The sequence below is a fragment of the Lemur catta genome, chromosome 26, assembly GCF_020740605.2.
Source record: "Lemur catta isolate mLemCat1 chromosome 26, mLemCat1.pri, whole genome shotgun sequence".
Lineage (NCBI taxonomy): Eukaryota > Metazoa > Chordata > Mammalia > Primates > Lemuridae > Lemur > Lemur catta.
Genome location: NC_059153.1, coordinates 7,873,303 through 7,889,925, shown reverse-complemented (window position 1 = coordinate 7,889,925; position 16,623 = coordinate 7,873,303). Strand labels below are relative to the sequence as shown.

At 39.4% G+C, this 16,623-nt stretch overlaps 2 non-coding genes across 2 annotated transcripts; both read left to right on the top strand.

Moving 5' to 3' along the window:
• Positions 1-2,574: 2,574 nt before the first annotated feature.
• LOC123627783 lies at positions 2,575-2,681 on the top strand. The gene has a single exon (XR_006731492.1). It is a non-coding gene; the product is annotated as a U6 spliceosomal RNA (small nuclear RNA).
• Positions 2,682-12,386: 9,705 nt separating this feature from the next.
• On the top strand, positions 12,387-12,493 carry LOC123627781. The gene has a single exon (XR_006731491.1). It is a non-coding gene; the product is annotated as a U6 spliceosomal RNA (small nuclear RNA).
• The last annotated feature ends 4,130 nt before the right edge of the window (positions 12,494-16,623 follow it).

Sequence of the window (16,623 nt, the reverse complement as noted above, 5' to 3'; positions counted from 1 at the left end):
TTAGTTCATTTTCTGCTTTAATACTGAATTTCTTAATGCTTTTATAGCATTTTTTAAACACTGCTTCTTATATACCTCTTTTAAAATGCTCTATAGGAAACATAAATTGGAGTTGAAAGTCATTTTTGTCGTTTGGATGACTCTGCTTTTAGTTGCTTTCTTTGAAGAATATTGATGTTAGGTTAATCCCTAAAAGACGTGATTGCTGTTACCAGATAGTATGGGTTCATCAAGTGTTTTTCTTTTTCATTTCTGGTGGTACTTTGATGCTTTTCTTTTTAATTGTTATGGGCAAGGGAAGAAAGCTTAAATTGGACAAACTTTTCTTTTAATGAAGGCAAACCATATGTGGGTGACAAAGAGAAAAGAGAGAGGCTTTAGAGTCATACAGACGGTTTAATTCCTGGCTTCCTCACTCGCTAGGCTTATGATCTTGGGAACATGATTTATCACCATATATGGTTTCTGATATGAAAATAATAATAATAATATATCCTTTCAGGGTGGTTGTGCATAATACAATATATTATATCAGACTGAGGAAGACATAGAGAATTCCTCATTTAATTTTATGCCTACTTTAGAGAAGTGATCTCAGCAAAGAATTAGCAACTTCTACTGTCATATCCCTGTGCATCAGACAAGAGGCTTCCTTTTTGTCACTTCGTTTTAGCCTTGGTGCTAATTTACAAAGATGAATGCTTGAGTATCCAAGACGCTTAAGTTTGTTAGTACATGTAAATGGTTAATTCTGTACTAACAGTCAAGGTATTAAATGGGTAAAGCCTAACAACCTAGCCTTTGATGTAACTTTACTAAAGCTCTGAAGGTTGAAGTTATCTCTCTGTTATTTTAGAAATGCTTTCATGCTGGCAGAAGAATCTCAGTCATCACGTATACTCAGTCTTCTTCAGGACCATGTTGATAGGATGGCTTTAGGATGGAATCCAGACGACACTTTTGCTAGTGGTTTTAATAGGTAAGTGTTTCCATGAAAAGACTAGTTAACACTAAATGGAGGTTTAACATAATTAGAAGTATTATATCTTATACATAAGGTGAGTGAGATTTCATAATCTGGTTCAGGTAGTTTTGCAATGGCAGAGAGTTAGTCCACTTCATCAGCCAGAATTCAAAAAAAAGACTAACTAGTTAGAAGGACCAAAGGGTACAGCATTCTTTTTCCCATGACTTTTAAGACCTTTATCCTAAGGCATGCCAATGTCGTACTTTCCACTCCATGTGTAACCTGTATTCCTGGGGAGAAAAATCATTGCACCTGTTTGATATTGCTAATTTGTTATTTGGGTCTTGAAATGGCCAATTTAGAAGAAAATCTTCCACTATCCTTTGGGCATTATGTCCTCTACCCTCCTGCTTGAATTTTTCAAGAAACGAAGGGTTTCCCTAAGTACAAGGAAGACAGTTCTAATTACAGGTTAGAAGGAGGGGAAAACTAGGTGTGAAGGCTCACGCCTATAATCCCAGCACTTTGGGAGGCTTAGGCAGGATGATTACTTGAGGCTAGGTGTTCAAGAACAGCCTGGGTGGCATAGGTAGACCCCATCTCTTAAAAAAAAAAAATAGGCATTGGGTGGTGGTGCCTGCCTGTATTCCTAGGTAGTCAAGGGGCTGAGGCAGGAGGATCACTTAATCCCAGGAGTTTGAAGCACCAGTAAGCTATGATTGTGCCACTGCATCCCACCTTGGGTGACAGAGTGAGAACATGTCTCTAAACAATTTGGTAAAATCTAAAAAAAGGAAGGGAATTAAAGGACCTTTCAATCATTCTGTCGGTTCTGGTGCTGCCTTATGCTATTGAGACTGGTCCTGCAGTCTGGGAAGGATTGACCTTTGCTACCAGGGTGCCCTAACTGACCCAGATCCCACAGTCTTCATGGTGATACGTACTTAGATTTCAAAGTTATTTTTTTTAGATCACATTCAAATGCTTAATTGCTCAGCCATCATTCCCAAAACACCAGTACTCTGCTCTGGCAGTCGGGCCTCATAGCTTTAGCCACACACATAGTGAGCAAGTTGACCTTTCCCTCACACTCAGAACTGTCTGTGGAGTACTCATGTTAGCCTGGACTTAGCCTAGACCTTTGAGCAAGGTCTCAAAGGTAATGGTCAGTTACCCTTTGAGGCCTTTGTCTGTCTTTTCTACAGCAAGTAGTAGTTGGGATTGTTCTAAAGTTCAGAGAAGTTCAAATAATGTTACAGGAAGAGATGAGAATTTCCCTACTTCTTTGCTACCACATCTGTATCCTGAGGGCCCTTTCTATCCCATGTAGCACCTTTTCTTAGGTAGTAGAAGTTCCCATATTGTCCTTCCCCAGAGTAGTGGTCACCAACTCACAGTTGGCCTGGCAAGTGACCTGTTTACTGTTAGCAATGAAAACCTCCCAAGCCACTTGCGTGTGTGTGTCATGTTCTAAAATTATTTTCAGATTCTTCCTAGCAAGAAAGCCATTCAACAGAATTCTCTGAATCTAAAGTAGAATAGTTGAATTTAACAGAGCCAAGCTTCATCCATGAGTCTTCAGTATCCACAAAGAAAAGTAGGGCTTTGTGTTTGCTCCGGCAGCATATACACTAAAATTGGAACCCTGCAGAGAAGATTAGCATGGTCCCTGCCCAAGGTAGACATGAACATCGGTGAAGCATTCCGTGTTTTATCCAGTCCCTGAAACATCATTGGCCCATTTGCTGACTAGCTCCAAGGTAACAGTGTGTGTCAAGGCAAAAACAGGTGACACCCAATATTAAAATTGTGTTGGGACTTTCAGTACAGAGATAGGCCCATAATATGATCTATGAAATGCAAATGGAGCTCAGTAGTGTGGAATGTTGTGTGCAAATATGTTGTTAGTAGTCAGAAATGAGAAAATGTCAACTTGCATTGCCTTTGTTCAACTTAAATAAAAATAGGGTTTTGCCTTCCACGTCAGTTGGAGACGGGCATGGAGATTAAGCATCATTCTAGCAAAGATCTGCTGATTCAGAGTTTGAGCAGGTAGGGGAGGAACAGTAGTAGTCCAAGTTAGGTTATGACATCCATTAATTTTCTGCCCTTGCTGTGATTAAGTAGCTCAGTAACAGTGGACAATTATGTTATCCCATTTACTGAAGTAATATTTATAATAAATTTTGTTAAAATTATGAAACCGATGAGATTCCCTGAATTGCAAGCCACAAACAGTAGAACAAGTAATAAACAAGGGTGGGGCTTAGTAACATTTTTGAAAACTGTATCATTTGAGTATTAGTACCTATGGAAAAATACAATTGTGTTTTGTTTGGGATTCCAAAATCATTTCAGCCATAAAGTTCAAGGACAAATTATTCCATTGATTCCCTATCTTTCTGAGCCTTGTAAAACTGTTCTCTCATTAAATGTTGTTTTAGAACCCAGTGAACTAAGGCAGTAAAATCCTTAGTTTTAGAAGGCAATGAGCCTGAGAGAAGCAACTTGTCCAAGAACAAATAGCCATTGCTTACAGAGAGCTAGGACTTCTTCTGAGTTCAGGACACGGTGCATCATGTCAAGGGACCTCTGGTTAATTCACTGCTCTATACTCCCTTCATGAGTACTTCGCCTTACTTTTCTTCTTTAACTAGAAGCTTAATAAGAAGTTTGTTGAGCTTACAAACTTGAGGTATATGGGATAATTAAAGATCTGTTATTATAATAGCTCTGATATTGTCTGAAATACTCTTCAGAATTTAATTTATTCGGTAAATGATTTTCATGTCAGTATTAAAATAGTAATTTTATTCATTACATTTTTAGAAATAGAATTCCCCAAGAAATTTCACAAGATAAAGAAGAAAAGATTCTGGAAAATCCTTCTCAAATTAGCAATCCAGGTAAGCCTTCTGACAGTGACTGCCTCTTTGGTGGGCGTACAATAGATACATAAGTAGGAATAGTGAAGTTTTGAGTATAAAGGAGGAGTTTAAAAGGTCAATGTGTAAACTGCATGCATATTTCTTCTTGAATGTTTTTTAGTAGTCTGGAATGCGGAGTTACTTTAAGTTAGGCGTACGTCATTTATTATCTCAAACAATATTGTCTGGAAAGAAATCATTTATTTAATTTTGGTCCCTAAAATGCTGTTTGATATTTTTGGCTAAATAAGAAAGAAGATTTTTAAGTTAGTATATTCCGTTTCCAGTCACATTATAATGAATTGCACTTGGTATAAAAATGCATCTTCTATTTAATTTTTATAATAAATGGTTTGCATTTAGTGAACAGTAGTTACAGTTGACCTTGAACCATGGGAGGGTTAGGGACGTCAATCCCCTTTCATCCGAAAATCTGTGTATAACATTTTACTTTGCAAAACTTTACTTACAGCCTACTGTGGACTGGAAGCCTTGTGATAACATAAATAGCCAATTAACACATGGGTTGTATGTCATATGTGTTCTATATTGTATTCTCACAATTAGGTAAGCTAGTGAAAAGCCACTGTTATGAAGAAAATCATAAGGAAGAAAAAATACATTTCCTATTCATGAACTGGAAGTGGATCATCATAAAGGTCTTTATCCTCTTTATCTTCACATTGACTAGGCTGATAAAGAGGAGGGGGAATAGGAGAGGTTGGTCCAGCTGTGTCTGGGTGACAGAGCAGAAGAAAATCTGCATCTAAGTGGACCCCTGCAGTTCAAACACCTGTTGTCAAAGGGAGACTATGTATTTGTATTACATAGTGATTTGTGTCACAGAAAAGTAACTATTTTTAAAACCGAGAACTCAAAAATACCTTTGTGATAGCATGAACAAATGACAATATTAACTGCAAATTGTGGCCAGTGTGCAGCAATACTAATAGGAGAATATTATTTTATGTATTTATTTTTGGAGACAAGGTCTCACTCACTCTGTTGCCCAGGCTAGAGTGCAGGGCCTAGAGTGCAGTCAGTGCAGTAGGATCATCATAGCTCACTGTAACCTCAGACTCCAGGGCTCAAATGATCCTCCTGCCTCAGCCTCCCGAGTAGCTGGAACTACAGGTGCATGGCACCAAGCCCAGCTTATTTTTAAATTTTTTTTGCAGAGATGGTTTCTTTCTTTTTTTGAGAGAGAGAGAGACTCACTTTGTTTCCCAGGCTAGAGTGCCATGGCATCAGCCTAGCTCACAGCAATCTCAAACTGCTGGCCTCAAGCAATCTTCCTGCCTCAGCCTCCTGAGTAGCTGGGACTACAGGTGCTTGCCACTGCACCCAACTACTTTTTTCATTCTATTTTTAGTTTGCTGGCTAATTTTTTCTATTTTTAGTAGAGATGGGGTCTGACTCTTGCTCAGACTGGTCTGGAACTCTTGCCCTCAAGGATCCTCCTGCCTCAGCCTCCTATAGTGCTAGGATTACAAGCATCATGGGCCACCATACCAAGCCAGTGGATTATTTTATAAAGATACCTGTTGAATGAAGATGTCAGAAAAGCAATTCTTTGTTGAGAAGTACAGATTATGTTAGAAATCCGTATACCAACAAGGTCTCACTATTATTGAATTCATTCCCCATAGGTTAAAACCAAATGATATATATTTACTTCACTAGAACGAGATGTGTTCTCCTATCTGCTGGATAATTGTCATGATAACAGTGACTTTGTGTCCCTTAGCCAAATGATTTTCCTAAGAAATATTCCAGTAGCCCAACCGTGGGCTAAACCAATAATAATAAAAGTAGAGAAGTATTTCACAATAACAAAAATGCTACTGTGCTACCTACGTGGGACACCTACATCCTTGTACAATCTGAGGTATATGAGGGCACCTTTAATGTAGTATATATTCATCAAAGAAATTCCATAATTTAGGTATTGTAAGTAGTAGGAGACAAAGGTCGAGTAGGCATAGTTTTTGTCTTTGAGGTGCTTGTGATAAGCTAGACCTGTTCCTGTTTAACTTCTGTGTTTCTTCAACGGGACTGTCAAACCATTTTTATTCATCGTATTCACTTGCCCACCTCACAAATAGCTATGAAATGTCTTTTGGGTGATAAGTATTGTTCCGATGTAACTAAACACGTACATTTTACAAATACAGTCAGGAACTTATTTTTATTGTTACTTATATTATTTACTACTTTATTCAGTGGTTACTGGGTGCCAGATGCCCTCTGGGAGCTTATTAATATAATCATCATTTACCTTGTGCTTATCGTGTTAAATGTGTGCCAGACACTTTAAGTCTATCATGCAGAATTAATTCTTTAGACATTGACTAGGATTGAAGGTAAGCAAGGCAGAGTGAGTAGAAGTTTGCCAGGTAAAGAGGCAGAAAGATGGTGCTTGGCAGAAGGAACACCTAGCAGGATTGCACATGAGGTCCAAGAACAGCAAGTGCAAAAGCTGAGACTCATGGGTCAGATTTGCAAGGTTTTCCAGCAGTTCCATTTTCCTGGGAGTCACAGGATTAGAATTGAGTATGAGGGCATTGTGGTTATGGTGTAAAGCAGGGATGGTCAAGCTTTCTCTGTAAAGGGTTGAGGTAGTACACCTTTTAGGCCAGGTGGTCTCAGTCATATCTATTCAACCCTGCCATTGTAGTATGAAAGCAGTCATAGATAAGAGGTAAGCAAATAGACATGACTGTGCTCCGACGAAGCTTGGTTTAAATAACCGTGTGGCAGGGTAGATGTGGCCTGTGGCCTGTAGTTTGCTGACCCCCCATGTAGAAGGTAGATGGCAGGTTACCATCTAATGAGACTGGAGGACAAGAGAAGGAAGCTTTTACAATAGTCAAAGTTGTAGTTTCCTTGTCACACAAAGCTTGGATTAGTAGCAATCTAGTGGTTACCCATCCACAGCGAAGGAAATAGTTAGGAAGGTCAGTTTATTCATTTTAAGATGTTGTTCTTTTTCTTGCCTTTTCCTTTTTTTACTTATTATTTTTTTAAATTTAAGAAGTAATGATAATAGTTGGTGGGTTTTTCCCCCTGTGAGAGCCAGAAGTTAAGAGTCCATGCTGAATCTTGAAATAAAACCTTGGTGGTAGACATGTAACGAGGAGTTAGAAGAGAAAGACAGTTCATATGATTTAGTGGTTACTGAATGTTCAAATTTAAGGGCAGAGAGAAATCTCAGCTGTCTGACTCACAGGTTTCCAGGTGATGCAGTCACGTTTAAATTGGACACGAGGAAAGAGTAGCAAACTGTCAGGTGTATAGAGAAGAGCAGCAGGTCAACAGGGAAGATTAACTGTTTTCTATCCATGTTGAGTTTAACGGGATATTCATGTGGGATATTTTCAGTTGGTAATTGGATGACAGGCATTTCTACCAGGAGATGGGACCCTGAGATTGTTGTCACAGACTTGGAATACTGTTACTGTAATTACCAAAGTCATAGATCTGAATGAGCTTCTCCTTGATAGGGAAGATGTAGAATGAGAAGGCGGCCAGTGCCAAAACCCTTGGCGCATCCACGTTTCCCAAAGGAAAAGGAGTCAACAAAGAAGACTGAGCAGTGGGTAGAGAAATGTCGGAGAGGAATCAGAGCAAGTTATGTTGTAAAGATTTTTTAAAACATGAGAATTTCAAGTAGGAGACTATAAATTCTGACAAGTAAGATTACTAAAGCGAGTTGGAGTGAACTTTCTCATGTGTGGTGGTTCCCTTTTCAAAACAACAATTTTAAAATTGTAAGGTCTACTTTGTATGTGACTCGTACTTGTGGTGTCCAGATGTGGAAGGACACATCTTTAAGATGCTACCTAAAAGTTTTGTAACTGCAGCAGGTATCCACATAGGGTCAGGAAAATTGTCTAGACTGGTGAGTCCAATGTGCCAATATTACTCCAAAATTGTTAAAACCTGAAGATCACCTGTAAGGGGAAGTGGTGTCTCTCTTATCTGCTTGTTGTGGAAATGCTTGCTTTATACTCACGGCTTTGATGAGCTCTTGTGCACGCATTCTGAAACAAAACCTGGCAGCAACACTGGAAGCCACTGTGGAACACACATACCCTCCCTCTGACGTGGAATCATAACACAGCCATTTTGGGACTGGGTTTCAAATTTTGGTCAGCAATGGATTACAGACCTGCAAGTTGGAGAAACTGACATCGTTTAAATACTATACTGCAGAAAACTGAAAGAATATATGGAGGAAACTGTAAGGGGATATGCTGAATATACTGGTTCTCAGTACTTGGGGAATTCTGGGGACTTCAGTAGAAAAGTCAGTACCTGAAAGTCTTCATTAGTGCAGTTCTCCTTCCATTTGCCTTCTTCTGATATCTCTGCTTTTCCTGCTTTCTTTTTAATTTCATCTCCAACGAGAAAATAGTGTGAGAACATATTACTAACATGTGTATGTCTTACAAGTGTTTATTATTTCCTTTGAAGACAGTTGGCTACTTGTCCTAAAGTGTACCTGGTATTCTCTTAGATTCTAACGGCAAATGTCTGTACCACAATGACAGTGTCACTGATGGTGGGCTGCCAAGATTTTAGGTGTCTTCTGGGTTGTCAAATACTATGTGTTCTATCTGGCATAGTTTTCATGTGAAATGCTTTCCTGGTATTATATTTGTTCAGAAGTTGCTAATCTGTGATTTAACTAGAATACTTGGTGGCTTGGATCACAACACTTTTAACCTTCTATCTATATCTATATCTATATCTGTCTATCTATCTGTCTGTATGATAAACCCCCATTACCCTCGAAATAACTTGGAGGTCCTAGTGGTCCTTAATGGTCACAACCATCTGTCTTGGAGCAGTGCATAACTCTTCCTATGCTTCGGAGGCAACTGTATGCACTTTTTGACTTGTTCTTTCAAGAGCCTCCTTTAGTAGGTGAACAGTGTTTTTAGTTTCAGAAGAAATGAACAGAAATCTTAGAAACGAATAAGAGGAGCTTGTGATCAGCAATACAGTATCTTAGCATATCCAATGATTTTATGTGATCATAGCGCACTGCAGGGTTAAAGTGTCAGCCTTAAGCAATACGCTCACTTCAGCCTCCTAATTACCTTGGGATTATAGGCCAGCATGCTATCGTAGGCTTTTAATGTTCCATAATTTTATATGGTTGATTTAAAATATATTTTACTTTTTTCTTTAGTAGTGGATGAGATTGCTGGAGACCCCGTGTTCAGGTAGGATCTTACATATTTTTTAAAAATTATGTGTTCACTAAGGGAATACAAAGCAAAGAAACTAATATTTGATGAGTGTTCTACTATGAGCTAGATGCCATATCATGTACTTAACATTGATCATCTCATATAATCTCCACAAATACTTGCAAAGTACTTGTGCTATTCCTGTTTAGGAATTAGGCTACTGTGGTTCTGAAGTTGACTAATTGTCCCATGATCCCATAGCGAACAAGTAGCTGACCCATGATTTGACAATAAACCTGCCTGGCTCCCAAATCCCTACTTCTTCCCCTGAGCATATGATAAAGAACTGTGCAGCACTGGGATCCAGGTACAGGTCCAACTGAGATCGATGCAGAAAGTCAGATTTAGTTATTCGTTAACTCTCCTCAAAAGTGTTCCTTAGAAGCCTGGTTAGTCAACAGCTTGTCCTGATATGTTCAACAATTGCAGTGGTCATTGTTTTCACCATCAAAAGTTTGAGGGCAGATCTCACTTTGCCATGGCCACAGGACCATAGGTTTAACATAAGCAAGACCAAGCAAGTCCTAGAAGGAGTTAATTTCCTGTAAGTGAAGGATGTCTACAGGTATGCCATGTTTTGTTAATTACAGTTAGCGTCTATTTAGAGGATTTTTCTGATTGATCTTTCTACTTACTGACTTCCCAGTAAGTAGACAGTAAGACTATCCTCAGCTACTGCACATGCCTAGTTCATGAAGATTTTTCTTTTTTCCTAGCATCTTTTTTCTTCTTCTGTGACTTTTCCCTAATCTTGTCTTGATTTTGTTTTCTTTCTTCTCTGCCTTTTTTGGTATTTCTTTTGTTGTGTTTTTTTTCCTTTCCATTCTGCCAGCTAAGTCTTCCACATTTTCCTATAGAGGAAATCCAAAGCACACAGAATTTCAGGATTTTAAGCAATCTTAAGAGACCAAGCAAAGTATTCTCTAGGAATTCCACCTGTGCTTAACATCCTGCCCTAGTAATTGCTCAGGTGGAGAACCTGAAAGTCAAAGAGATTAAAGTGACTCATTTGGAGATAGTGAGTGTTAGAACTCAGGTTTCTTAATCGAAAGCCCAGTACTCTTCCTTGTTTATCATCCTGTAGGTGAGTGTTTTAATAATAGACAGTAGGTGTGGGTCTAGTGAAGCCAACGGAAAAGGATAAGAATGGAATTAGCTGATGAACTCAGTGTTAGTGGATATGAATGGAATTAGCAGGCGAACGCCAAGTTTGAAGAGAAACAACACTGGGTTGTATAGGAATAAGCGTTTTAGAAAAGAAATCAGAATATTGGAGTATCTGAGAAGTTTGATAAAGATGAATCATAGGAATGAAGGACACAGGGTGTCGGGAGTTACCTGGAAGAGTGTCTTAAAATAGAGGACTCAAAGGGAGTCCTGAAGAGCTTGCTGTTTTTTTGTTTAATTGGAGGAACTGACAGATTTGGAGGTTGCTATTGAAAGATGTTTGAAGAATTTTGGAAGAATCTGTAGAGCAGATCAGAATGTGGTATGATCTGCCACCACCTCAAGTTACAGAGGACTGGCTGAGAGCCCCTCGATTCCTAGGGTCTGGAAGTTCCTGAAAGACAGATGTGTGTCCCAGGTCCGGTGTCTCCGCCACCTCTTTTCCCAATTCACTGATGTCCTTCCCATGTACATGTAGGGAAGGCAGGGGTGGGAATGGCTGGGAGATCCCTCATGGAGCTTCAGTTGGGTAGTTTGTAACATGTCTCTGCTAGGAGAGTGTGACTGAGCGTCCCTTTCACTTGTTTTCTAGGAGCAGGGAAATAGAGATCTCCTGCTCTTGGTCACTTGGGCCCATCCTTTCAGGAATCTGTGCTTTCTTAGGCTGAATATTTAGAGGTTGGAGACTGCCATGGAGCCCTGCAGAAGAGGGAGGGATCTGGAAGTGGGAGCCCATAGGAAGGAAGACGTTTAGATAATACTATGGGAAATAGAAGTACAATTTCCAGGATTCTGTTTTTCCAGGAGTCTCTCTGCTTGGGTATCTGAGTGCCTGTGAATCCTTTGGGCATTATGTCCTCTACCCTCCTGCTTGAATTTTTCAAGAAAGGAAGGGTTTCCCTAAGTACAAGGAAGACAGTTCTAATTACAGGTTAGAAGGAGGGGAAAACTAGGTGTGAAGGCTCACGCCTATAATCCCAGCACTTTGGGAGGCTTAGGCAGGATGATTACTTGAGGCTAGGTGTTCAAGAACAGCCTGGGTGGCACAGGTAGACCCCATCTCTTAAAAAAAAAAATAGGCATTGGGTGGTGGTGCCTGCCTGCATTCCTAGGTAGTCAAGGGGCTGAGGCAGGAGGATCACTTAATCCCAGGAGTTTGAAGCACCAGTAAGCTATGGTTGTGCCACTGCATCCCAGCTTGGGTGACAGAGTGAGACCATGTCTCTAAACAATTTGGTAAAATCTAAAAAACGGAAGGGAATTAAAGGACCTTTCAATCATTCTGTCGGTTCTGGTGCTGCCTTGTTGCTATTGAGACTGGTCCTGCAGTCTGGGAAGGATTGACCTTTGCTACCAGGGTGCCCTAACTGACCCAGATCCCGCAGTCTTCATAGTGATACGTACTTAGATTTCAAAGTTATTTTTTTTAGATCACATTCAAATGATTAATTGCTCAGCCATCATTCCCAAAACACCAGTACTCTGCTCTGGCAGTCGGGCCTCATAGCTTTAGCCACACACATAGAGAGCAAGTTGACCTTTCCTTCACACTCAGAACTGTCTGTGGAGTACTCATGTTAGCCTAGACTTAGCCTAGACCTTTGAGCAAGGTCTCAAAGGTAATGGTCAGTTACCCTTTGAGGCCTTTGTCTGTCTTTTCTACAGCAAGTAGTAGTTGGGATTGTTCTAAAGTTCAGAGAGGTTCAAATAATGTTACAGGAAGAGATGAGAATTTCCCTACTTCTTTGCTACCACATCTGTATCCTGAGGGCCCTTTCTATCCCGTGTAGCACCTTTTCTTAGGTAGTAGAAATTCCCATATTGTCCTTCCCCAGAGTAGTGGTCACCAACTCACAGTTGGCCTGGCAAGTGACCTGTTTACTGTTAGCAATGAAAACCTCCCAAGCCACTTGCGTGTGTGTGTCATGTTCTAAAATTATTTTCAGATTCTTCCTAGCAAGAAAGCCATTCAACAGAATTCTCTGAATCTAAAGTAGAATAGTTGAATTTAACAGAGCCAAGCTTCATCCATGAGTCTTCAGTATCCACAAAGAAAAGTAGGGCTTTGTGTTTGCTCCGGCAGCATATACACTAAAATTGGAACCCTGCAGAGAAGATTAGCATGGTCCCTGCCCAAGGTAGACATGAACATCGGTGAAGCATTCCGTGTTTTATCCAGTCCCTGAAACATCATTGGCCCATTTGCTGACTAGCTCCAAGGTAACAGTGTGTGTCAAGGCAAAAACAGGTGACACCCAATATTAAAATTGTGTTGGGACTTTCAGTACAGAGATAGGCCCATAATATGATCTATGAAATGCAAATGGAGCTCAGTAGTGTGGAATGTTGTGTGCAAATATGTTGTTAGTAGTCAGAAATGAGAAAATGTCAACTTGCATTGCCTTTGTTCAACTTAAATAAAAATAGGGTTTTGCCTTCCACGTCAGTTGGAGACGGGCATGGAGATTAAGCATCATTCTAGCAAAGATCTGCTGATTCAGAGTTTGAGCAGGTAGGGGAGGAACAGTAGTAGTCCAAGTTAGGTTATGACATCCATTAATTTTCTGCCCTTGCTGTGATTAAGTAGCTCAGTAACAGTGGACAATTATGTTATCCCATTTACTGAAGTAATATTTATGATAAATTTTGTTAAAATTATGAAACCGATGAGATTCCCTGAATTGCAAGCCACAAACAGTAGAACAAGTAATAAACAAGGGTGGGGCTTAGTAACATTTTTGAAAACTGTATCATTTGAGTATTAGTACCTATGGAAAAATACAATTGTGTTTTGTTTGGGATTCCAAAATCATTTCAGCCATAAAGTTCAAGGACAAATTATTCCATTGATTCCCTATCTTTCTGAGCCTTGTAAAACTGTTCTCTCATTAAATGTTGTTTTAGAACCCAGTGAACTAAGGCAGTAAAATCCTTAGTTTTAGAAGGCAATGAGCCTGAGAGAAGCAACTTGTCCAAGAACAAATAGCCATTGCTTACAGAGAGCTAGGACTTCTTCTGAGTTCAGGACACGGTGCATCATGTCAAGGGACCTCTGGTTAATTCACTGCTCTATACTCCCTTCATGAGTACTTCGCCTTACTTTTCTTCTTTAACTAGAAGCTTAATAAGAAGTTTGTTGAGCTTACAAACTTGAGGTATATGGGATAATTAAAGATCTGTTATTATAATAGCTCTGATATTGTCTGAAATACTCTTCAGAATTTAATTTATTCGGTAAATGATTTTCATGTCAGTATTAAAATAGTAATTTTATTCATTACATTTTTAGAAATAGAATTCCCCAAGAAATTTCACAAGATAAAGAAGAAAAGATTCTGGAAAATCCTTCTCAAATTAGCAATCCAGGTAAGCCTTCTGACAGTGACTGCCTCTTTGGTGGGCGTACAATAGATACATAAGTAGGAATAGTGAAGTTTTGAGTATAAAGGAGGAGTTTAAAAGGTCAATGTGTAAACTGCATGCATATTTCTTCTTGAATGTTTTTTAGTAGTCTAGAATGCGGAGTTACTTTAAGTTAGGCGTACGTCATTTATTATCTCAAACAATATTGTCTGGAAAGAAATCATTTATTTAATTTTGGTCCCTAAAATGCTGTTTGATATTTTTGGCTAAATAAGAAAGAAGATTTTTAAGTTAGTATATTCCGTTTCCAGTCACATTATAATGAATTGCACTTGGTATAAAAATGCATCTTCTATTTAATTTTTATAATAAATGGTTTGCATTTAGTGAACAGTAGTTACAGTTGACCTTGAACCATGGGAGGGTTAGGGACGTCAATCCCCTTTCATCCGAAAATCTGTGTATAACATTTTACTTTGCTAAAGTTTACTTACAGCCTACTGTGGACTGGAAGCCTTGTGATAACATAAATAGCCAATTAACACATGGGTTGTACGTCATATGTGTTCTATATTGTATTCTCACAATTAGGTAAGCTAGTGAAAAGCCACTGTTATGAAGAAAATCATAAGGAAGAAAAAATACATTTCCTATTCATGAACTGGAAGTGGATCATCATAAAGGTCTTTATCCTCTCTATCTTCACATTGACTAGGCTGATAAAGAGGAGGGGGAATAGGAGAGGTTGGTCCAGCTGTGTCTGGGTGACAGAGCAGAAGAAAATCTGCATCTAAGTGGACCCCTGCAGTTCAAACACCTGTTGTCAAAGGGAGACTATGTATTTGTATTACATAGTGATTTGTGTCACAGAAAAGTAACTATTGTTAAAACCGAGAACTCAAAAATACCTTTGTGATAGCATGAACAAATGACAATATTAACTGCAAATTGTGGCCAGTGTGCAGCAATACTAATAGGAGAATATTATTTTATGTATTTATTTTTGGAGACAAGGTCTCACTCACTCTGTTGACCAGGCTAGAGTGCAGGGCCTAGAGTGCAGTCAGTGCAGTAGGATCATCATAGCTCACTGTAACCTCAGACTCCAGGGCTCAAATGATCCTCCTGCCTCAGCCTCCCGAGTAGCTGGAACTACAGGTGCATGGGACCAAGCCCAGCTTATTTTTAAATTTTTTTTGCAGAGATGGTTTCTTTCTTTTTTTGAGAGAGAGAAAGACTCACTTTGTTTCCCAGGCTAGAGTGCCATGGCATCAGCCTAGCTCACAGCAATCTCAAACTGCTGGCGTCAAGCAATCTTCCTGCCTCAGCCTCCTGAGTAGCTGGGACTACAGGTGCTTGCCACTGCACCCAACTACTTTTTTCATTCTATTTTTAGTTTGCTGGCTAATTTTTTCTATTTTTAGTAGAGATGGGGTCTGACTCTTGCTCAGACTGGTCTGGAACTCTTGCCCTCAAGGATCCTCCTGCCTCAGCCTCCTGTAGTGCTAGGATTACAAGCATCATGGGCCACCATACCAAGCCAGTGGATTATTTTATAAAGATACCTGTTGAATGAAGATGTCAGAAAAGCAATTCTTTGTTGAGAAGTACAGATTATGTTAGAAATCCGTATACCAACAAGGTCTCACTATTATTGAATTCATTCCCCATAGGTTAAAACCAAATGATATGTATTTACTTCACTAGAACGAGATGTGTTCTCCTATCTGCTGGATAATTATCATGATAACAGTGACTTTGTGTCCCTTAGCCAAACGATTTTCCTAAGAAATATTCCAGTAGCCCAACCGTGGGCTAAACCAATAATAATAAAAGTAGAGAAGTATTTCACAATAACAAAAATGCTACTGTGCTACCTAGGTGGGACACCTACATCCTTGTACAATCTGAGGTATATGAGGGCACCTTTAATTAGTATATATTCATCAAAGAAATACCATAATTTAGGTATTGTAAGTAGTAGGAGACAAAGGTCGAGTAGGCATAGTTTTTGTCTTTGAGGTGCTTGTGATAAGCTAGACCTGTTCCTGTTTAACTTCTGTGTTTCTTCAACGGGACTGTCAAACCATTTTTATTCATCGTATTCACTTGCCCACCTCACAAATAGCTATGAAATGTCTTTTGGGTGATAAGTATTGTTCCGATATAACTAAACACGTACATTTTACAAATACAGTCAGGAACTTATTTTTATTGTTACTTATATTATTTACTACTTTATTCAGTGGTTACTGGGTGCCAGATGCCCTCTGGGAGCTTATTAATATAATCATCATTTACCTTGTGCTTATCGTGTTAAATGTGTGCCAGACACTTTAAGTCTATCATGCAGAATTAATTCTTTAGACATTGACTAGGATTGAAGGTAAGCAAGGCAGAGTGAGTAGAAGTTTGCCAGGTAAAGAAGCAGAAAGATGGTGCTTGGCAGAAGGAACACCTAGCAGGATTGCGCATGAGGTCCAAGAACAGCAAGTGCAAAAGCTGAGACTCATGGGTCAGATTTGCAAGGTTTTCCAGCAGTTCCATTTTCCTGGGAGTCACAGGATTAGAATTGAGTATGAGGGCATTGTGGTTATGGTGTAAAGCAGGGATGGTCAAGCTTTCTCTGTAAAGGGTTGAGGTAGTACACCTTTTAGGCCAGGTGGTCTCAGTCATATCTATTCAACCCTGCCATTGTAGTATGAAAGCAGTCATAGATAAGAGGTAAGCAAATAGACATGACTGTGCTCCGACGAAGCTTGGTTTAAATAACCGTGTGGCAGGGTAGATGTGGCCTGTGGCCTGTAGTTTGCTGACCCCCCATGTAGAAGGTAGATGGCAGGTTACCATCTAATGAGACTGGAGGACAAGAGAAGGAAGCTTTTACAATAGTCAAAGTTGTAGTTTCCTTGTCACACAAAGCTTGGATTAGTAGCAATCT